General features: G+C 41.6%; 1 protein-coding gene and 1 long non-coding RNA gene across 29 annotated transcripts in view; one reads left to right on the top strand and one right to left on the bottom strand.

The window, feature by feature from the left end:
* The window catches only part of NRXN3 (neurexin 3), a 1202656-nt gene that overhangs the window by 155232 nt on the left and 1023923 nt on the right, over nucleotides 1–23501 (top strand). The window lies entirely within an intron of this gene.
* LOC310844855 lies at nucleotides 1010–15533 on the bottom strand. Of its 2 annotated transcripts, XR_014564362.1 has the most exons (3): nucleotides 15397–15527; nucleotides 10851–11003; nucleotides 1010–1370 (listed from the first exon to the last, which is right to left on the bottom strand). It is a non-coding gene; the product is annotated as an uncharacterized lncRNA (long non-coding RNA). The 2 variants fall into 2 exon arrangements; XR_014564361.1 differs by lacking the exon at nucleotides 10851–11003 and having other exon boundaries at nucleotides 15397–15533.

Here is a 23501-nt window from a genome sequence, read left to right as displayed (position 1 = left end):
AAATTGAGCAGTTCAGATTTATGACATCCAACTTGATCTCCCATGACATTTCTACTTACAGAGTATCTGTGTATCAGAAGAAGTGTGCATGTGCATGAAAGCTTATACCCATAACAATCTTAGTTGGTCTCTAAGGTGCCACTTTTGACCAAACTGTGGGAGGCAGTGGAAGACAGGAGTGCCTGGCGTGCTCTGGTCCATGGGGTCACGAAGAGTCGGACACGACTAAATGACTAAACAACAACAAGAAGAAGAAGATGCCACTGGACAATTTTTTAATTTTATTCCTACTTACAGTTTACCATACCTACCTCTTCTCTTATCAGTGTTAACATGTTTTTACATACTACACTGGTGAGAGAAGTTACTCTGGGTAATTCTGTAATGACTTGCCCCTCTAGTTACCGGTAAAACACCTGCTTTCCATGATAACTTAATCCAGGAAGAGATTGCATCCATGTGCAAGTTCTGTGTTCTGGCTGTAATGTCTCGTACGGCTTGCCCATGTGGATCTTGAATTTATGTGACACGCCTGGACTTCTGATTGTTCTATTGCTGGCATTGAAATCCTACATGATTTGGGAAGCTGCACATGATGAGGTATGGTAGATCTTAACAACTGTGGCATCACATACTGGAAGTCTGAAGCATCCCATTTTGCCAAGCACTAGTTGGGTTTGTTTAAAAAGTGAATTCATCACAGTGGTGAATTTATATGGGGGACAAAGAATAAAAGCTAAAGATGGCATGTAGTCAATTTCCCTGTGATTGTGGCATGGACCCTGCAGTCAGTATAGATTGGAAAGGACCCTTGCTCTGCAATTACCTCTGTTGCTGCTCTTGAAATCAAAGAAAGGCTAGCTTGGGGGGTGGGGCAGCTCCCTTGTTTGGTGCTTAAGTATTCACTGGCAATTGCCTTCATTGTTCCCCACTTTATTAGCTTTCACCAAGTAGTTCAGCTTTTACTAAGGGCAGTGGGGTTTATGGCAGCAATATTTCTCATAGTGTCAGAGATAAAATATCCAGCTAATAACAGACTCTCTGGTAATGTAAATCGCAGAAGAAAAGCAATCTCATTTTGAAGAAGTCCTGCCTGGGAATGTTAAGTCTCCCGTTCAAAAGAAGCAGCCTGCAAAATCCACAACACTTTATGTTTACTAACAAGATAAATCATTTGTCTTAAGTGACAGGAGGCAAAGGAGATCTAATTCCAGCCCCTTCCATTTCCAATAGCCAGCAACAGCTGCATCCTTGGTGGTTTCTTCCTGAGAGATGCTGAATCCCCACGACTCTACTCAATTCCATAAACGTAGTGGGTGTTCAGTGCCTTTCTTGCCAGAGATCAAGTAGTCTGGCTTAGTCCATCCTCCCTGATGAGGAAAGAGGAATGGTGAGGAATTATATAGCACATAGGAAAGAAGACTGATTTTGGGGTGTAGGCAATGGACATATTTGCACGACATTACTGTATTATATCTGTTTTATACTAGTTCAGCTGTCCTGGATTCCACCAAAGAATCCCCAGAATGCTTAGTGAGAATGCTAAGAATTCTGTTTCAACAGTCTTGAGACTGTGATGAACGGAGAAACAGCAACATAACTTAACCCACATGATCTTTACTTAAGTTAAGGTTTTTTGTTTGGTTTTGTGTGTGTGTGTGTGGGGGGGGGTATATACCTAATTATATATACCAGCCTTTCTCAACCTTGGGTGCCTATAAGTTGTTGGACTACAACTCCCATTATCCCTGACTGCTGGCCCTTCTCACTAGGGATAATGGGAGTTGTAATCCAACTACTTCTGGGGATCCAAGGTTGGACTGGTATAGACTGGTATAGACAGTAGACGTGGTAAATATAACTGCTTCACAGATGAGCTTGTTTGCATAGTAAGGGGATGCCACACATAGAAAACCCCACAGACCAGCGTTGGCCAAACTTGGGTCTCCAGTTGTTTTGGGACTACAATTACATCATCCCTTACCTCTGGTTCTGTTAGCTAGGGATGATGGGAGTTGTAGTCCAAAAACAGCTGGGGACCCAAGCTTGGCCAACACTGCCACAGACCTTACCATGTTTAAAATATTTGTGTGAATCCACACTTAACACTATTGTAGATTGGCATTTAGGCTTCCCAAGGACGAAAGCATGATTTGACTTAATGATTTGTTTACCATGTTAATTTGTATTCGTTTTGCTCCAAGCTATTTCCTGCACAATGCCATTGATTGTTTACAATAATGTTATCAGTGCCTATGACATTACTGAATCCAAGCCATGCATGCTTCTTGATGGAGTGGGGTGGGGAAAGCATGGAATCGGGACAAAGTCCAACATGCCCAAGTGCTCTTTGAATGAGAGGAATGTAACAGCACAAGGAAATACTCCAAAGCTTGCCCAATTTCAATGAATCCCAAGTATGCTTCACTGTCTCTGGATTGCAGCCATTGTGTTCAATATTAAAAAGTGGTGTTAGCGTTCAGACAAAGGGAACTATTGCCTTCATTAAATATTCTTCAAAAAAAGCCACCCTGTATTGAAATTCTGTCATATTTATTTTAATTGGTGAACTAATTGATTAATTGGTTAAGAAAGCAAGGTATTTAATCACCTAAGATTTGAGCTACCAGACAGCCCTGCCGTTGCCTGTGGAATGCATGCAGGAGCTCTGTTGCTGAAGAAATAGATTCATTTTCAGCTTGCTTATTGGTTGCTTGGAATGACATGCTAAGAAATTGATCCACTGTTTGGGGTTAGCTGTTTGGGGATGTGGGGCGGGAGAAATCTCAAGTGGTTTCTAAAAGAAAGCCAGTTGGAAGCAACTGGAGGCAGTAGCTCTTTTTTTTTGTAAACAAAACGGTTTAATCATGAAACCTCAAGCATTCACAATGCACTGGTTGCACTGGTAGGACAAGAACCAAGGTCTTTTCTGGCAGCTGAGTTGATTGATGACCTGGGAGACTGCATGTAGCATAAGTAGTAATGTGATACAGGGTGCCCATTATAGGCAATTACAATTTGAATAAGTTATCGGCTGAAGGAGGAAAAGGACTGGAGAGCTGTTTTATTAACCCCCTGATGTTATGCTCACAGCATTTTTTATTTATTTTTTGCTTGGGGTGGGTGGGAGTTTATGAGTTGATGTGAATTACGATCACAGTGACAAATGCTGATGCCCTGAGAATTCCTGATCATAACCTCACTAGCAGGCAGTATTTTATCAGCACAGTTCAAAGCAGCCGTCCATATATTTTCCCAAACTGAGGGATCAAGCAAGATGGTGTCTTGGAAACACTTTGAATTTACTTACGTGCCAGACTGAAACACCGCTGTATTAGGATTTTGCCTTAATTCAACAGAAGCCTTCAAGTGTTTTACAAAGTGCTTAACACATTTCACAAATTAGTGAACTGCAGCAACTTCTTTAGGAAAGTGAAGCAGCTGTTGTTACACAACTGTTGGCAATAAAGAGCTAATATAAATACTCCTCCATGCTACACTGAGCCTGCTAGGGGAATGCGGGAAGACAGTTGGGTTATGTGGAGTGGCGGAGTTGTCACAGTGAATTGCTCCTGTTTCCTTGAAAGTGCTGGGTGATCTTATTTAGTTCTTACTGACTGTTAATTTTGCTCATCCTCAACCCCTATGTATATTGATGTGCCACCTTCTCAGCCCACTTCATTCACTGGGGGTGAGGGCCTGCCTTCTGCCCAGGTGTGTGCCAAGTAAAGCCACTTTCCCCTGCAAGACAAAATGCCACTTTAAATGTGTTTTCACATGAGTTCCTGTGTGGTGTAGGACTGGGGAATCTCCAATGCAATTCCCTGCTCAGCTCCAAAGCTCATTGGGTACAGGTACCTCTCCTGAGATCCTTTGGGGGAGGACAAGAGGTGAGATGCGGAGGAAAGGCTGGGAATATGCCTGTTCTTCCCAAGCTTTTTAATCAGATCTCACCCTTGGGGTCCCTTCCAACTCTGTTTCTTCAGTTCTATGATTCTGTCAGAATACAACATGGCTATTTAGTAACCAAACACAAATTACCAGCCACAATAATGATTGCCATGCCCCCTGCCATTGCAATACACTTGTCTTCCAGGAAATCACAATTAAGGAAATTTGAACTGACTGTGAAGTGAATGAGTTCATTTTGTAAAGGGGTGTGTGTGTGTGTGTGTGAATTTGAAATACTTTTGGAGACATTGAACTAGAACTAGTTCCCTTTTAAACTGAAGTTTCCAAGCTCTGTAAAAAGCACAATTTCTTTTGTCTTGTCGCTTATGTCCTACCTTGCAATGTACAGGGAAGTTTCTACAGTTTACATAAACTGGCCTCAATTTTATCATTTTGAAGTTTTCTGGATGGACATTCTATCGGAGTGTGTGTGTGAATTCTCTTGTTGGTGATGGATTTCTTACACTGAGTGACTGTGAGAATATCTTTCAAATACTGAGAAAGTACTTCAAAGTCTTTGCACAAATAGTGATACAAAAGTGTAATATGTTTCATTGGTGCATATGGCCTAATTAAGACAGTGCATTTGGCCATTTTATCCATGGGTAGACCATAAAATGTTGTCACCAGCCAGCATCCAAGTGCAAGTTAATTCAGTTTTTTTAAATGCTAATGATCACTATTGATGCATTAAGAGCCAATCAGGGACCACATGCCAGGAATGAGTTTACCATATGGTGCCTCTGGAAGCTAATATTGATTCTCATTATTTTAAAATGATTACAAACATTGCAGGTGTTTCGTAATAATATCTATTGTCTAATTAGAACATGCATGAAATGAGCTTATTCTGATTGCTAACAAATATTGATTTGAACAACCAAGTCTGCCTTATATGAATGATGAGAGCTTATCAACCAGGATAATGTGTTCTTGTTGGAAACACTTTGCTAATTGAGTAATTGGGGGTAGATGTTGGGCCAGGGGCTCCAGTAGAACTGAAGCAAATTTGTTCCCAGAAATTCCCCTTAAATTCCCCTTTTGTGTATTTCCCCAGATAGCGTTTTGTTGTCTTGAATATTTTCCAAGCGTTGGAGATCTGCTTTTGACATCAAATCATGTTTGGTTTTTCCAGTTATCTTCATCAGCATTTTGCAGGATTTGAAAGCCAGCATACAATGGTATTTTAGTGTACAACATGGCTGAGAGTGAACCCACAGTGCTATATCACAGTGAAAGGACTTCTGTCTGTCTCCAAGGAGCATTGTTCGGTGGAGAGCATCCTGAGCCATGTCCTTGGGTGCACTTTCAATTCACACAGGGCAGTACTGGAGCTCACCGTTCCTCATTGAGAATCAAGAGTGCTTTTGAACACATCCAAGATGCTTCTGTTATTATCAACAGTATTATTACTGCATTCATGAACTGCTTCTGATGAGGCATTTTGAAGTGATTCCACAATTCAGTAAACACATAGATAAACAATTGCTTATGTAAAAACAGTTAAAAATGGTTACTATATTAAAATATTTATGAATTATTAATAGTAATAGTAGTAATAATAATAAAATTTCAAATCTAATGCAAATACGATTGGAGTAAAAATCTCCACCTTGCAGGCTTGTTGAAAGGGAAGAGTCTTCAACAAGTACTGAAAAAACAAGAGAGAGGATATGATATGGTATCTTCAGAATTCCCTCTCCAGCAGAGTGCAGTGATTGACTGGGTATATAAGAGGTTAGACAATCTTTTAGGTTAGAGGTTTTCAACCTTTTTGAGTCCACAGCTCCCCTGACCAACTAGACCAACTACATTCTTTGTGTCGCATTCCTTGGGAGTCGTCCAGGCAGCCATCCCTGGTCTCTGGGCTGCCCCCCACTCCACCCCAAAGAGAGGTGCCTCCTCTCACTGGCCCACAGGAGCCTGGGAAGAAGATGCCCCCAGCCTTAGTGGCCCAATGGAGACTGGCCAAAGGTGAACGTGAGGCCAGCTCACATTGGGAGGCAGCAATGGTAACAGTGGGCATTGCCGGGACTGCAAAGCAGAAAGGCTCCCCTTCAGCACTGGACCATCAGCTCCAAGGTAGGCCTTTGCACAAGAAAGGCCAGCGCAGTGCCTGCCTGCCTGCCCAACCTCCAACCTGTCTGCCCATTCCCAATAGCAAGGGCTGGCTGACTGGCTGACTGGGTTCTCTTGCCCACATACTTGCTTACTCCAAGACCACCTCAGCTCCTGGCAACCAGCACTCCCTTGCCAGCACCATTCACCTTCAGAGCTTTTAGCCAGGGCTGCTGCAACAAATAGCTGTGCAAACCTTTGGGAGGCAGAGGTGGGCATCAGAAGAGGGAGGGAAGGAAAGAGGGACAGTGGCCAGTGTTGCCTGCTACACCCCTGGCTATCATTCAAGGCACCCCAGGGTGCCATGGCAGACTGGTTGAAGGCCACTGTTTTAGGTATTCTGCCCCCACAATGTATAAAGTTATGGATATCAGTACCAGCACTCTGAACTTTGTGTGCTGTAGAGAAAGATGATTATTGACAGTGAGCATGTTTTTTCGGTGCTCTTCTCATTAAGGAAGCCTTGATAAGCTCCCAAAGAACCCAGGGCTCTGGGGTATAGTTTGAAAACTGGAAGACCATTATCAATTATCCTTTAATAAGACAACTTGGCTTACAGTGCACCTGTACTTTAGAACATATTTTGAAAGAAACAGCACCGAAACACTTCATTCAATATGGCATTGCAGACTTAGGCATTTGGATGCTTCCAGGTCCAGCCATGGATCACAGTTGTCTCTTAACAACTAGGAAAGGGAGGAATTGAGCTTTGTTCTCAAGATTTTGAAGAACAGAAGGATCATTATGTTGATGGGAGAAAATGTTCAAAATAACCTATCTGATCACATGCTGTCAAATATGGTCAGGGTGAAACTGGCAAGCAACAAAACCTCTCCCTTATTTACAATGAGACAATGCCCCTCTAGTAAAAAGGAGATTTGAAAATCACTGCCATAATAATCATATCCAGAAGTGTGAGCAGGAAGGAGAACATGATTTTGATAGTCTTGGAATCCTGTAGTCATGAGCCCAGAAGCTGAAATGAGCCTAGTGGCTCAGGTGTTGGTTGTTGTTGTTGTTCGGGTTTTTTTAAGCAGTCTGTAAAGTTAGATATCAAGCCACAGCAGAAACTCTGATCTGGCAGTTCAGTGAGGCAGAGGAATTCTCAGGTCCAGACTGTGCATAGACAAGCCCAGAAACAACTCTGTTAGACATGGTGCCAGGTCTGGTATCACTGAACAGATTAACCATGGTGGGACTCTTCTTGCCAAGCAATCTGGATGAGAATTGGAGCCATTGTCAAAGGTGGCACCTTTTAAAGTTAACAAGAACACTGGAGACCAGGCAAAACAGTAGGTCACTTTCATTTCAGAAAACAAACGCTAGGGCAGAAGAAGCAGCCAACGAAATGAAGATTATGTCAATGACATCAGTGCAGATATTGCATCTATATCCATATTTCTTGTTATGATAACTTAAATTAAACCCAGCCCCCGAGACACAAACCTCAGGTAGTATGGTGGTCTGAATTCTGACGGCTTTTCCTTTGGAACTCAGACCTTAAAGACTTTGGCTCACACATTACACTTTAGGTCCATTCCTAAGGTTTTTATACATTTAAAAATGTCCAGTGTGGATATGACAAGCAGCTGTTGAAAACATGTGGATTAAACAGATGTACTCATCACCCAGGATCCCTGTGTGTGTGTATTTGTATGTGTATATCTTTATTTCTTTCTTCTTCTTCTTTGGCGATCACTCATAGCCGAGTAAGATTGTCTTCCATAAACACGGTTTTAAAAATGAGTCCATAAGTGATTGTGGAGGCCAATTCTGGATCCACACGTCCTTCCACAGTGGGGACATTGGTATCCGGGCGGGAGTTGATCACAGTGTAGATTTGCCAAGTGTGCCTTCCTCTTAGCACATTTCTCCCTTGCATCCTAAGTTCGAGTGTCTTCAAAGCCCATGACACCTTTGGTAAAGGCTGTTCTCCAATTGGAGCACTCACAGGCAAATGTTTCCCAGTTGTTGGTGCTTATACTACATTTTAAAAATTTGCCTTGAGACAGTCTTTAAATGTCTTTTGTTGACCACCAGCATTACACTTTCCATTTTTAAGTTCGGAATAGAGTAGTTGCTTTGGAAGACGATAATCAGGAAAGCTTATACCTAGAACAAACTTGGTCTCTAAGTTGCTACTGGACAATTTTTTAATTGATTTTGACTGCTTCAGCAATGGTGATCTTTGCTTGTTCCAGTACACTGGTATTAGTTTGTCTGTCTTCCCAAATGATGTGTAAAATTTTTCAGAGACACCGGTTGTGTCTCCGAACAGAATGTGTATATAGGCTGGACTCCTAACCCTAATTACATGGGAATAAGCCCCATTGACTTACTTCTGAGTAGGCATGGTTAGCATTGTGCTACCCATTGCTATCTCATAATGTAGATTTCTCATCTATGTAATTGGAAAGTGAACTTTGTCATAGAGCTATCTTAAAAATGAGGAGGCTGACTTACCTCTTCCAAATATCAATATCAAGCATCCTCCATTGCTTTGACTTCACTGGAAGTCTGATGAAGGACTTATGGGTTTTAGATCTCTGTTCTGCACAGCAAGTAATTCTAATAGCATATTTCCTCTTTACTTCCTTGCCCACTGACTCAGATATGAATTCCCAACTTTCTCCTCTTAACTTCTTCCTTGGTTTCATGCACCTGGTCTGCGTTCATGTTCCCTAAATCTTTTTCCAGGTGGCAACTCATTCCGTGGGGTAATCAATATCCTGCTCTGCTGGAACACTGTTACTAGGGAAACCTCTGCAGGCTGTCGCCCAGGACCTCATTGAGATGTATCAGCCACAGCAGGGCGTTTCTGAGGGCAAAATGGTCTTGGCATGGGCAGTTTGGCAGTAGGGCCTGAGCTGAGCTCTCAGATGGAGTCCACATCATTAAATATTGCTGGCTTCCATTAGGCACCGGTTTGATAACCAGAGACATTTTCACACGCTCAGCAAAAAGAAAAAGTGGAAATTGGTGTCAGGGGTGGCATATCTTTTATGGAAGAGACTCGGTTGGATGGAGAGGCCAATAAATATGTTAATATATTGTCCTGATGCACGGTGCTTATGGTTCACTTCATTCACTGGGGTTTCTGTCTATGGAACATGCCCAATATATGGGAATGCTAAAATTCTTGAGTAGCAATAGAAGTAAATGGGAAGAAAGGTTGATTGTTAAAGCACTCTGGGAAATGTAGTTTTGGGAAGGGAATAGGGGGGTCATCTAATAATTCTTAGCACCCTTAACAAACTGCAGTACACAGGAGTCTTGGTTGCGGGGGGAGTCATGACTGTATTAAGCAGCATGATGCTGCTTTAAAAATGTATAGTGCAAATGGGGCCTCAGAGTAAACATATTAATTTATTAATTAAATGTGTATACCACCCTTCAGCCATAGTTCTCCATGCGGTTCACAGCATTAAAAATACAATATAAAAACAAAAATGCATAATAAAAACAAGAACAAAACAAACTGCCCTTCGTCCTCCCTTAAATCTGCCAGCCATCCAAAAATGGATTTCAGGGTAGTATATGAAAGGTTTTAAATCTACAAATACAGTATAAAACATAACCAACAATGCAGTAAAATTAAGAGGAACAAAGCAACTCAACCAGTTTATAAAGGGTACTTTGCTAGTTGGATTAGTAATCAAATTTGGAATAGGTGCCACTTCGGTGGAATGGTGAAAGTATCAGTCTAGGACTTTGGAAACCCACCTTCAAATCCCCACTGGGACAGTCATTCTCGCCTGGGGATGGTCTGTTTGGTGTAGTGGTTAGAATGTTGGACTAGGACCTGAGAGACCAGGGTTCAAATCCCCGCTCAGCCATGGAGCTTGTTGGGTGACCATGAACAACTCACTATTTCTCAGCTTAATTTACCTCACAGTAATGGAGAGCGGGAGAACAGCTGTGCCATCTTGAGCTTTTTTTAGGAAAAGAATGGTATAAATGTAATAATAATTATGCTACTGCTTAAGAGGACTCTTGAGAATAAAATAGGTATGTGTATGTATGTGTGTATGTGTATGTATGTGTGTGACCATGTATGCTGCCGTAAGTTCCTTGGAGGAAGGGTAGAAAATAAATTCAGTGTTTAATCAATCAATAAGGCATCTTCCACCTGTGGTGGAATCTGATAATATTTCCCTCAAACCATCTGCTTTGCCTTGAGCAATACTTGTGGGGAATAAACTGCATTTGTTGCATGTGTACATAAGCAGATCCCTAGTGACCCTTTTGGGAAGATCAAATTCACTGTTTACAGAGAGTGAAAGCTCATCAAATGTGTTGCTGGCCTTTGCCACTCCGTCAATATACAGGAGCAAGAGACTCGCGGCCTGTTTCTTGCTGCTTGATTATGCACACTCATGACTGAGTGGGCCTGCTTAACAGAGCAGAAGAACTTGAGAGGAGCCCACCTCTGGACCTGCCTCATTTTCCTCTTGACCAACTGTTGTCAGGGGGAAAAGAGGTTAGCAGAGAGTGTTTGATTAGATACAGGTTTGACTCTTTCCTTTAAGAGGGAGTTCATGTTAACGCTTAATTGGAAGCAACTGACTTTGACCATAGGGGGTTCACTGGTTATGTTGTTCTGCCACCTGCTTTTATTGTCTGAGGTTCCTGCCGTGTGGCTTTTGCAGGAGAAACGCCTCTGGGGAGATGGGTTAATGTTGGAGGCTCAAAGATTTGAGAATGCTCAGATCACATTCTGCCAGCAAAAATTTCTTTCCCCACCCCCACCCGCTTTTTCTTGGGAGGGAAAAGAGGCTTACAGGAAGGGACAGATTTCTTCTTTGCGACACATCACACAGAGCCTTGTTAATGAATTCTGCCTGGATGGAAATGTCCTTGCTGATGTGATTTTTCTGGCTGATCAACTGTGTTTGCTGAAGAATGCCCTTTCTTCTGTGTTTGTATGGTTCCTACTAATTACAAAACACTTCTTTAAAAGAGAGGAGGCATTTTGCTGAGTGCATCAAGCTTGACTATTTTAGTGAATGAAAGTTATTAATGTCCTTGCATGTAAGGAGGGAATTGGAGTTGGGGGTGGTGCAATTCCCAAAGTTTCCTGGCCCTGTTTGAAACTCCCATCGTTCCAGGCGGATTTTGTGACAGGGAATTTCATTAGTGTGAGCAGTTTCTGAGCACTGGGCCTAAGATTTCAGATTTAAACTGTAGAGTGGAAGGAAAGGAGGACCTTTTCTGCTTCCTCACTTCCAGCTACTCTCTGAAGACCGGAGAAGAGACCCTCTTTAGAATATTTGGGCAGGGGAAGGGCTAGACTATGTGAAAAAAGAAGATAATATTTTAGCTGCAGTTCATTCATTTTCAGCTTTGCATTCTAGCTATAAAAAAGCATGCAGTGGAACGGTCTCCTTGGAAGCTTGTGGACTCACCTTCCTTAGAGGTTTTTAAGTAGAGGTTGGATGGCCATGTGTCATGGATGCTTTAGCTGACTTTCCTACATTGCAGGGGGTTGCTCTAGAACACTGGTGGCCAAACCCGGCCCCCCAGATATTTTGGGACTACAATTCCCATCATCCCTGACCACTGGTTCTGTTAGCTAGGGATGATGGGAGTTGTAGTCCCCAATCATCTGGAGGGCTGAGTTTGGCCACCACTGCTCTAGAACGATGACCTTTGAGCTCCCTTCCAGCTCTAAGATTCTAGGATTCTAAATTCCTTCTTTCACCTTCCCTCCTATTCTGCAGCCCTCCTACCTGTGCATATATATGCTACTGTATCTCTAACACAAATAGACTCTTAAGAGCAAATCTGCCAGTTACTTTATTCACTTAGAGCAGGTTAAGTGATGGATGCTGTACATATGTAGGTGTTTGCTTGTTAATAAAATACCTGCTCCAAATTACTACATTGCATCTTGAACTTCATGTAGAAGACAACTCATGGTGCCAGGAGGAAGAGGTCTGAGTAAAGCAGGAATGGAGATACACTGAGAAGAAAAAGGGGGTAGTTTCAAACAACAGCATATATTTGAGTAAAGCAGGAATGGATGACTTTTTCGCTATTGAATTGGTTTTTTTTGGGGGGTGGCAAGCATCAAGATTGAAGATGTTTCCTCAGGCTGCCTGCAACTGTGTCTCATTCAGCAGTAAGCTGCATTCTCCACACCAAGTTCCAGACTACAGCAGGTTTGCAACTGTCATCACAGTTCGCAGGGCTGATTACATTTACTCAGCCTTTTCTCCTTAACAGGAGAGCAAAGTTAATTCTAATGGAATTAAAGGTGCTGTTAGAAAGGGAAATACGTTTAATACATAATGCATAGTGAAATTATAGGGCATGCTGCCACGGGACATCATTTCCAGGGCTAAGATTACCCTGGGATTCAAAAAAAGTTAATCTGTGCCAGTGTCTCAGAATGGCACTCATCATGTTTGTATTAAGGTAATTTTTGTTGAGCAGGGAGTGTAGTGTATCAAAAGAGTTGGAGGGCATAGCCAGACTGAAGGTGTCTCTTTGAGCATTGTTTCTAAAACATTAACTGGCTAAAGCAGATCTTGTGTTAAGTAGCTTTCTGGTTCTGGATTAAATATTCACAGCGCACTACATCACTACACAGAAATAATTCCCACTCTGTTCTGTGGGGATTACTCTAAAAAAGTAAGCATGCATATGATTCCAGCCTCAATTTGGTTTAATCTTTCTCCTGTTCTCTTTATTTATATCCTAATCACGGCACATCCATTGGAAAACATACAGAGAAGGGCAACTGAAGTGATCAGTGGGTTGAGTCACCTTCCCTTCAGGGACATTCTTGTATTTTGTGTTTTAGTTTAGGTAGAGACAAACAGACACACACACACACACACACACACACACACCTGTGTTTACTTTGGAGAAAGTGGGTGGGGAAACTCAGACCTGGGAACCAAGTGTGGTCCTCCAGGTCTATCTATTCGGTGCTAGGAACTCTCCTTAGTCCATGCCTACTCCTCAAGACACATCCCTTAGTAGCCTTGTTATAACCCCTGGCTTGAAATTCAGGGAAGCAGAGTTTTGCTTAATATTATGAGACACTTCCTAAGAGTATGAGCTGTTTAGATAAGGTGGAGGCAGACGGGCTTTCATTCATTGGAGGTATTTAAGCAGAGGCTGGATAACAAGCTGCCAGGAATGAACTCTCAGATGTAGCACTGACCATGGTATACTTCCAACTCTGATTTTATAAAAGTGCCACAATATTGGTGGAGATGTCATAAAGTTAGAGAAAGAAATTCAATACAAAAATTATAACAACAAGCAGTGGCAGCGAAGGAAATGTAGGTTCCATGTACTCCCCCTCACCTCTTTTAAATCAGTGCTGAAGCTTTTTCTTCCTGTGGGTAATGAGTACCACTTCCCTCTGTCTGGGAACTGCATGCACATTTTGGTTAGTTTTAAATTTGGAGAAAAAGGTCATGGAAATCTTTCCAGATGGGGACAAAATGATTGGGTTACCTTTTTGTATGTTGAACCCAACAGCTTGGAACATTAATGGGGGCTAAGCTTCCATTGTGTTGCTGCGTGGAAGCTCAGGAGATGCCTATTGATAAATGTCATTTGAACGCGGATCCAGATTCTTTTCTCCCCCCCTTTTTTAAAAAAAGGAGAAAAAGTTGTGCGGCAGAAAGAAGCTATAAGGGAGTCTTACGTGAGATAGGAGCCCCGGTTCCCTGCAGAGCTGTATAAATGACAAACGATAAGGGGCAAGGAATGGGCCACCCGCCTCTGCTCAATTGTTGTGTGGAAAAACTAAAGAAAACAAGCTCACCGTCTATGATAAGATCAAGCTTGGCGGCTTGCAGAGCTAGGACAATGTTTATAGGATTTAGAGGGGGGAAATTGGTTTTTGAAGCGTTTCTTAAATAAAATGGAATCTAGGGATGGCATGATTTAACTCCTATGGTAAACAAGAGGGCTTCTTTTCCAGGGCTGGCTATTGAGACTTACATGTCTATGGCCAGCTTGGAGCTAAAGGGCTGTAGGAAGTTCTTTTCTGTGTTCCTTCCCTGGGTCACTTTGGAATATGTTGCGTAAGTCCAGGTCCATTGCTTTTGCCACCCACAAGTCTTCTGTTTCCTCAAATGACTCTCTGTTCTTTCTTCCTTGCCGCCTCATATACTTGGAGCTGCCTCCCATAACATATATAGGACTAGCACCCTCATTCCCAGCATTTCCAGGGAGTTTTAAGAAGCCCACAAATTTAAATCAGTAGTTTAAATCAGTGCAGTTTTGAATGGTTGAGAGTGCCATTTTCATTTAAAACAACGTCCAGTTGTATCCAAGTGAAGACAAAAGCCTGCTCCTTGATCTCAGGAAACCCCTTTCCAGTATGATATGTTCCAGCTTTCTTGGTTACCAGTAAAAGGTAAAGGTAAAGGGGCCCCTGACCCTTAGGTCCAGTCGTGGCCGGCTCTGGGGTTGCGGCACTCATCTCACTTTATTGGCCGAGGGAGCCGGTGTACAGCTTCTGGGTCATGTGGCCAGCATGACTAAGCCTCTTCTGGCGAACCAGAGCAGTGCACGGAAATGCCGTTTACCTTCCCGCCGGAACTGCTAGGTTGGCAGGAGCAGGGACCAAGCAATGGGAACTTACCCCGTTGCAGGGATTCGAACCACTGACCTTCTGATCGGCAAGTTCTAGGCTCTGTGGTTTAACCCACAGCGCCACCTGCATCCCTTTGGTTACCAGAGACCCTTGTAAATTCCAACACACTGGTTCTATTCGCTCCAGTTATAACCTACTATCCAAATTAAAATTGTTGCCAAATGTGTTTTGGTTGATATTCTTTAATAAGTACACATGGATCCATTGTGACATGATATATGTTTAGCTCTTTTTTTACTAAGAAAACTGTTTCAGAAGTTAGGGCACATCGGCCAATTGCACAGCACTTAGACATACAGTCACTGAAGAAGTGTTCTCTGCAATATGTAGTATGGGTTAAACCGAGACAAGTGCTCAGGGATTAATCTGTGATGTGAGATGGGGGGTGTTACAAGTATGTCAGTGTCCCTGTATTATTTATTACTTCTGTGTAGGTTATTTGTAAAAAGATATAACAGGTCAAAATGACCGCCTTTAGAGATTGGGAAATGTGGCTTCAACTTATTATTCATGGTAAAATTGCCACAGAAATATTAACTGCAAACCAAGGTATTTTTTCTTTCCTTGTTTGCAACTGGAGAATATTCCCAATGGCTTTAAATTCCCGACCCATCATTTTCCAGATTATAATATGGACGTGGATGCTCTCCACAAGTCAGAAGGGGTGCTGGAAGAAATATGAATTGACCTTATATAATGAGTCTTACCATAGGTCCATCTGGCTCTGTGTTGACTACACTGACTGGCAGAAGTCTTTCCCCGTCCTGCCTGAAAATGCCAAGGATTGAACCTGAAATCTCCTGCATGCAACTCATGTACTCTGCAACTGAGCCATGGCCCTTCCTGAAATAGAACTGTCACTGAGGTAGAATAATGGCAGATTGTGACAGCCTGTGAACTGACTATTACATCATCAGAAGCCTCCAAGTGACTGTAGCAGCACTCATCAGAACTGAAGCTGACAACCAACTGTGGAGAGCCCCATCCAATCTTCTCAGTAATGATGCCTCTTTACTTCTTACTCACTCACCGACAAACACTGCTGCTTCTAACAGCGCAGAGGAAGAAGGAAGTTGCTTTAAATTCTTCTTCATCTTTGCCATTATATGAAGCTAGGTACTGCAGAGTGAATGAGCAAGCAAGAGGCAGAGACACAGTTACTGAGAGGGCTGGATGGTTGGCTTTTGTGGATGCCTGTAGTTGTTGGTTCTCATAGCTGCTGTCACTGCAGCCAGTCAGAAGCCTCTGTTCACAGCCAGCCATGTCTTAGTGTGTGCATTGTGGTGTAATCAATCTAGTGTCAGACTACGAATAGGGATACTTGGATTCTCATCCTTGGTTCTGTCACTTTCTCACAGCCTAACCTCCCTTGTAGGGCTGCTGTGAAGACATGTACGCTGTCCTGAACTCCGTGAAGGAAGGGGTGGATACAAATGCAATAAATACATAAGATGAAGGAGAAGCCAGATCTACTTATTTTATGCTTGCTCTATAGTTGCAAAGGCAACTGAAACATTCATTCCCCCCACCTCAATTACTAGTATTTTTGGTCAATGCTCAATTAAAGGTGTCAAAAGAATTAGAGGAGTTGTTATGGCAACTGTATCTTCAAAATTACCATTTTTTTAAAAAAAAAGAAAAGCACACACCCTAAATGTTCTTTTCCCCTATAAGAATGCAGAAGAGTCTCTCTCTCCACACACATTACTTATTTCTTCATTTTGAAAGTGGCTAAGCTATGGAGGAGTTGCATTTACATGTCCTACTGAAACATAAAAGATGCCTCAGCAGGAATAATACTGAGACTATTAGTAATCCTGTCCGTTTCCAAGCAAAGGAGAAGGGGAAAAGAACTAAATGTATTCAAGGAAACAACATGACACACTCCCCTATGGTAGCAATTGTGATCCTTGTAAGGAACAAAGGAAAAGTACAACTTGAGGTGAAGGGAGGGTCATTTGCATTAGGATGGTGTGGGTTCAAGACTTGCCCATTCTGGACAATAAATTCACATTATAAACCTAGTACTCAACCAGCAGGGGAACATTAGATCCACAGTGCTCCTGCCTTTCCATTGTCTATGAACCTTTCTCCACTTCATCATTTTGTCTACTGTCTTCCCTGTGGTTTCCATGCAATGCTGATATACTGATCACTACCTGTGCAAGACTGTAGTGGTGCTCAAGCCATCACCCTTTACCTCCAGTGGCTGTTTTATTGTAACACTGTATTTCCTTAGGACAAGAGTGCCTAACTGTGGACCTCCAAAATTCTGTTGGACTACAACTCCCATCATCCCTGTCCATTTACCGAACTGACTGGTACCACATCTGGAGGTGCTATAAGTTAGCCACCAGTGGCTTAGAATAGCACACAGTGTACATAGCTCATAACATGACTGTATGAAATAGCACAAGGAAATATGTCATCCTGGAGTGAAAAGAGAGGAGTATATAGTGGTAGCTGTCAGGACTGATAGGTCTGGTCACTTTCCAGCCCTCAGAAAATATGCAGTGTTACTCATTTTAATATGTCCATTTGAGCCAAAAATTACATCAGAATATTTGGGAAATATGAAAGCTGGTGGATATCTGGGAGGTGCAATTCAGGTCAATTCATAACCAGAATGTGAAGTATCCCTACCAAGAAGGTGATAGAATTTTTAAAAGGCATTGTTTTACTGTTTCTATGTTGATTTTTATTGTTCGTACACTACTTAGGAACCACCCCTTTCCACAAATTAAGTAGTTTACTGTAGAAAGAATTTTAAGTCAATAAACTTGCATTGAATTGCGAGAGAGGACAGGGTTGGAGATATGGAAGGCACACACAGACTTCCCATTCACCATTTCGTTTGCAGAGCAGTGAGAGGAGGGAACTTCACAAGAAGGAATTCTGCAGGTATGAAATGCACATCAGTGATGATTTTGCACATCAGTTCAACCATTGGCAAAGTGAGGGTTAAAGTCTTGGATCAATAGTTCAAAATAATTTTTGGAAAACACTTTCAAATTGATTTTTTTATTGCCCTTTTTTATCCATGTTTAAAATTACAAGAAATATAAGAATGGTAAGCAGGAAAAGCAATTTTCAGATGAAACACCATCCTCTGGAAAAAAAAAAAATCAAACATTTATAATCTGACTATGGATTTGTCAAGCAATGACTACCGTTTGTGTCTCCCTCCATCCTGATCTCTATCCATTCTCTGTCTCTGTCTCTCTTTTTGTATGGAAGCCAACCCTAGATTTGCGTCAGAGATTTTGTGTGCATGAAATGAAAGTAATTATTTTACTTACTTCCATGGATCAGAAAAAGGTGACAAGTAGGAGGAAGAACATGCTATGCTTCTAGTGCCTTAAAAGAAGTGAAAAGAATTGTGTATACACAGTCAAGAGCACCCCTGAACATTTTGTTGCTTTGGTTAGAGTAGGGGTTGGCAACTTGGTCCCTACCTTCCACTAGTGGGCATTTCAGGATTGTAGGTGGGCAGCAGGGGGTTCTATGGCACAAGCTGAATCCTCCTTCCATTGAGCATTAATGGGCGGTAAATAAATTTTACCATCAAGAAAGATGCATGAGTGGGCGATAGGTATAAAAAGGCTGACTATCCCTGGGTTAGAGTCTAGCTTACACCCATTGCACTGCATTTCCTAGTCTGCTTTGCTCTTCCTAAGCACTTCTTGTCCTTTCCTTTCTGGGTGACACATCTGCTCTCCCCACCTTTCATGCTACACCTGATTATATATTGTTACCTGCTACAGAATGTGATGATGACAGTAGTAGTTGTGGGATTGCTCAGAATTTGGGTTCTTGGCACTGAAGGCACAGCTGGCATCTGGGACAAATGTCTCCATTGTCTGCTGGATAGAGGGTAATTTATGCAATTTCGGGAGGGAATTGGCCATTGCTGTCAAAACCTATGGGAGAGGGAACTGGTCAACTTAGTCCAGGCATGGCCAGACTTGGCCCTCCAGATGTTTTGGGACTACAATTCTCATCATTCCCAACCACTGGTCCTGTTAGCTAGGGATGATGGGAGTTGTAGTCCCAAAACGTCTGGATGGCCAGTTTTGGCCATGCCTGACTTAGTCACTTACTGTAGAAGACAAACTAAGCATTCTGATTATTGAGCATCATTATATATCACACACACACACACACACACACACAGAGAGAGAGAGAATAATATATATACATATATATATATATATAGAGAGAGAGAGAGAGAGAGAGAGAAAGAGTAAACATAACCAACAATGATTAGAGTACATTGATAGGGAGATATTGATAGAAGGTGCTTTGCAATACCTAACTACAGCTGAAAAATCATATTGGATACTAAAGGTAGTCACTTACTTTGTCCAGGTAAATGTGTTTCTCCACAAGGATGCTTGTGATCCTGCAGATTGTAGCTCATTTCCCCCTTTGTTTACATATATGGGAACCATATTTTAAAAGCCAACCTTGTTTCAATAACCCTCTAACAGGTCTGCTATGGTGAGTCAGCTGCTCTGCTAGTGTTATCTGCCAAATTTCAGCATACCAGATCTGGAGGGTATAGTCAGCTTGAGTTTTCCAGTACTTTGCAATTTCAGGGTGAACAGCTGTCAGGAAGAAGTGTGCGACTTCTTTGTGCAATGTATGTATGTGAGACTCACTAACTTTGGGACTGGCTTTGTTATTTGCTGTCCCACATCCAAGATTACACTAAAAAGATTAAGCCAGAAGTCCTTAAACAGGCGATTCCACCACATACATTCCTATATGGAACAAGGACACTTGTCCTTTACAGCCCTTCCGACACAACAGTGATTGTTATTTATAGAGTTAAGTCTTAGTGGAGAAGGATGTTACCTGTGTTCTACTTCAAAAGTCAACTCATGAAATGCAGATTGCATGGTCTTTAGGGGACCCTTAGACTATACTAAGTCCCTGGCATTGTCTGATATTGGTGTTCCTAAATCTGCCTTTTGTGCTTTCCCCACAGAATTGTGAAATTAACAATCTGTGTAAAATGGACACTATTCCTTGCTTTTCTATTATTGGCTTAATACAGAGATTTTCAAGTGTTCTTAGCAATCTCTTTATTTCTTGTGCACTTTTTAACTTAAATATAAAAACCTTAACTTGAACATTTTGGAACCAGGTCCTGCTTAAAATCAAAATCCATTTGATGCCTGATGCAGGTAGTAAGGATGTAAGAGAACTTTGTTTAGCCCACATTGTTACGTGAACCAATGTTATTCCCAGAATAATACACAGACTGGAACATAATTAATGCTTCAGATTTCACACTTCTCCAAATTTTGTGGTAAAGTGCTCTGTTCAAAAAATGCACCAGAATGAAAAGAGTGCCTTCTCCTGTGCTACATCCATATTGCTGATTGAAAAAGGCATTTCTGAGGACTAGTTCCTCCTCAGTTTCTGAACCTGATATAATGTGTGCTGAGAAAACATGCATATTTAAGACTTGCATATGTAAGTCACTTTCAGTTACTTGGTAAGAAAATGACTAATAAATATTTTTAAAAAATTTAAATATATTGCTTTTGGTTAGCCTGTATGATTTTCTTACCCTAGATGTGGGCAATAATCAATCTAGCCAAGGTGGCAAAACATTAGTAGAAACTGCTTGTCACACTCAAATGAAGTGTCACTTTTTAGTGGCTTTATACCACATACAAATGAATGTGATGAAGCAAAGAAGCAGAGATCCTGCTCGGAGGTTTTTCAGAATAAACTCAGCTAAAATTAGGCAGTGGGTATAATGAGAGTGGAAGAAATACGTCTAAATTTGGGTGTAACTGAGGTTAGAATGAGATCCAGTCAAGAGAAAAAACAGGTATGGGGAAAAATTTGTTTTAAGTTAGGAACTAAAATAGTCTGAATCTTACAGCATCCATCATCATTGGATGTTCATGAGTTCTAATATTATGAGAGGAGAAAAAACAAAACAAAACTTTTATTTATCCTCTTTCCCCAGTATTTCCAGGTAAATATATTTTTGTTCGTCCAGGCCTTTTAAATAACTTAACTTATGGTCTGTTTCTCTTACTTTTCAAATCTGAGTTTTAAATGTGCTTTTGGTTTTTAATAGCTTGTATTGTTTTACATTGTATTTTAATTATTGTATTGTATTTGCGAGCCACCAAGATAATGTAAATAAAATGAAGTAAAATAATGGAAGGACAACTTAATTAACCAAGGGAGGATTTGTCCTTCCTGTTTCCTGCTTGTGGGTTAACATTACTCTCTTATTGTGATGTCAATCAGTATCAGGGAAAAAGAAGACACACAGTTCAAGATGAGGCTGATGCAACTTTTGAAACATGTTAGCTGAAACCTGTGGAGGTGGTAGGTGGTTGAGTTACTAGAGGAAAAACAACAGCAGCTCATTAGGAGACTCTCCCGGCCGAATCACCGTCAACTTTCTCTTGGCAAAATCTCTTCCCTGCATGAATGGAACCAAGGCTGTGTGCTGAGGGAAGTGGGCTGCCTGATTTTTCTTGGCACAATGGTGTGACTCAGTTGACTAGATTGACTTAATTTGAGTCGAGACAGAGTTTATGTGAAGGAGAAACTTCTGTCTCCCACACTTTGTGCAAAGAAGCAGCAATGACACTCAGAGAGATGTTAATAATGGAAGAGCTCTTCTCAACTCTGGATTGTGAATGTACAGAGGGAATCCAGCACTGAGTTAAGAATGGATTTTTCACTGCACACTTTTAGTCTCTCAAGGGACTTTTTCACTAAGGGATTTTCCTTGCTATTTGGCCTTTTGATGCCGCTCGTCTTCATTTGAACTCATGTAAAGCTAAGTCTTCGTAAAAGCTCTTGATGTGGGAATGAGAGCTGTTCTGGAGGCAGAGGCCATATGGTGTAGAAGACGAGGGTAGGATGCAAGTTGGAGTTATAGTGGTTGGCCAGATGTTTTTGCATTCTGGGTGCTGGTTTTGGACTAAGAAGTATTGTTTCCAATTAGCGTTCTAAATGTAATGTACAAATTTGGGAGTTTGTAAACTATGGAACAGGAGAGAAAGGAAGGGAGGAAGAGAAGGAGAGTGGATATCAGGGATCAACCACATTGTTAGAGGCTTTGAAAATTTTTCTATGTGTTCAGTTCTAGGTGTAGATGTTCAAAGCAAAATAATCACACAATTTCCCTGTATAACATGACTGTTGGCTACATGGGTATTCTGCTCCAAGGACAAAGGAAGTCTTTGTTTTAATGGAGTCCCAGAATATAGTCTTTGCACAGAGAAATTTACTTTGAGTTCAGGGTTTCTTAATCCCTTAGATATTAAGCAAATTAAAATGTGGATCAGATACAAACATGGACTTAATATAAGAGGTTTCCCTAGCAGCAGTTTTATTTAGGCTATACTGGAACTAAATTCAATAAAGATAAATACAATGAAATATAAAGGTTGTGCCCAGAGTGTTCTTCTTGTTTAACATGCCCATTTCACTTTGGGCTTCACAGTCTCCCTAGCCTTCTTTGTGTGTTCCCTGTATATGCACTGCCATCTCCTGGAATTGTAGAGCTGGCTTTTTCATTTTCCCCCTCACTAAACTGCAGATGCACACAGTGTCAGCCATGTGTTGCTATACATTCTAATAAATTGGCTGCTTTTTTGCCAAAAGTGTGGCAGGAGAGAAGGGAAGTTCTAGTGATGAGATGACAAAGTTTTTGGCTTCCGTGAGCATGCTGTAAGACTCAGCTCTGGGGGGAAGAAATTGCTGAATGGATGTTAAGAGTGAATATTATAGACTCACAGATGCAGAGGCACAAAAGGCGAGTGAAGAGAGGTCTTTGATTTAATTCCCTTGCCCGACATTCCACTAGCTTGTCAGTTTGTTCTACCATAGTTACTCTGAACAATGAGATATCAGAAAAGAAAAAAAGAAGTTTGGTATAAAAATCCAGTACCTATTCTGTTTAAAGTGTGTGGACCTTGTAGAATGTTTAACAGAGGCCCGAGTGCATCCTAGGGCTGAAATGAAACAGCCGCCCCAATTCACTACCTCTGTTCTCAGGTGGCACATCAAGGTGGGCATTTTGGGGTGGGGGTGGGGGGGAGGGAGCTGATGCATTTTGGTGGGAGGACACTTATCGTTATGGTGGTGGATTTCCCCACACCACCAATTGTTAAAAAGCATGTGAAGGCAGCAGGAACATAATTTCTCTTCTGTCTCTCTTCCACTGAAAGCTGATCTCAAGTGCTTTAATTTTGTTTAAAAAAGAATCCATTCACACACAGCAGACACCTGGGAGTTTAATGTCTACTCCTGTGTTTCATTCCTGTCTCCACAATGGAGTCCCTAGATGACCACAAGCCTAGTAGATAATGGTTCCCCATTCATTTCCCCCCCCTGATTTTGGCCACTGCCAGACTGTTGCTATTTTGTGGGTGGGGTTCAGGTTGCATAATGAAAGTGGAATTGTCACTCTGGTGGGACATACCTGCTTCCTTGGAAATAATAATAATAATAATAATAATAATAATAATAATCAGACTGGTTTTATGTGGTAAGGATGGGAAGCTGTACTGGAAAGTCAAGAATTTCACTTGACAGGAAATTCTATCACCTCCCTTCCTATTAGAATTAATTCTCAATAAAGAGAGGATGTTGTATAGTTTGTTCACCCAAGATGGTGTGAACAAATCAGGATGGACACCCAATAACACAGATTGTCTGGAAGTGGCCTTTGTGTCCTGTCAAACACATTGTCATGGCTGCTTATACAGCTGTGTTTTGGAAGGGGGTGTTGTGTTCTTTCTGGTTTAAGCCTTTATGGCCCTTTCTT

Source organism: Podarcis gaigeae, assembly GCF_964106915.1.
Source record: "Podarcis gaigeae genome assembly, chromosome: 1".
NCBI lineage: Eukaryota > Metazoa > Chordata > Lepidosauria > Squamata > Lacertidae > Podarcis > Podarcis gaigeae.
Note: the sequence above shows the minus strand (reverse complement) of the source record. Positions and strands in the feature narration are given on the sequence as shown.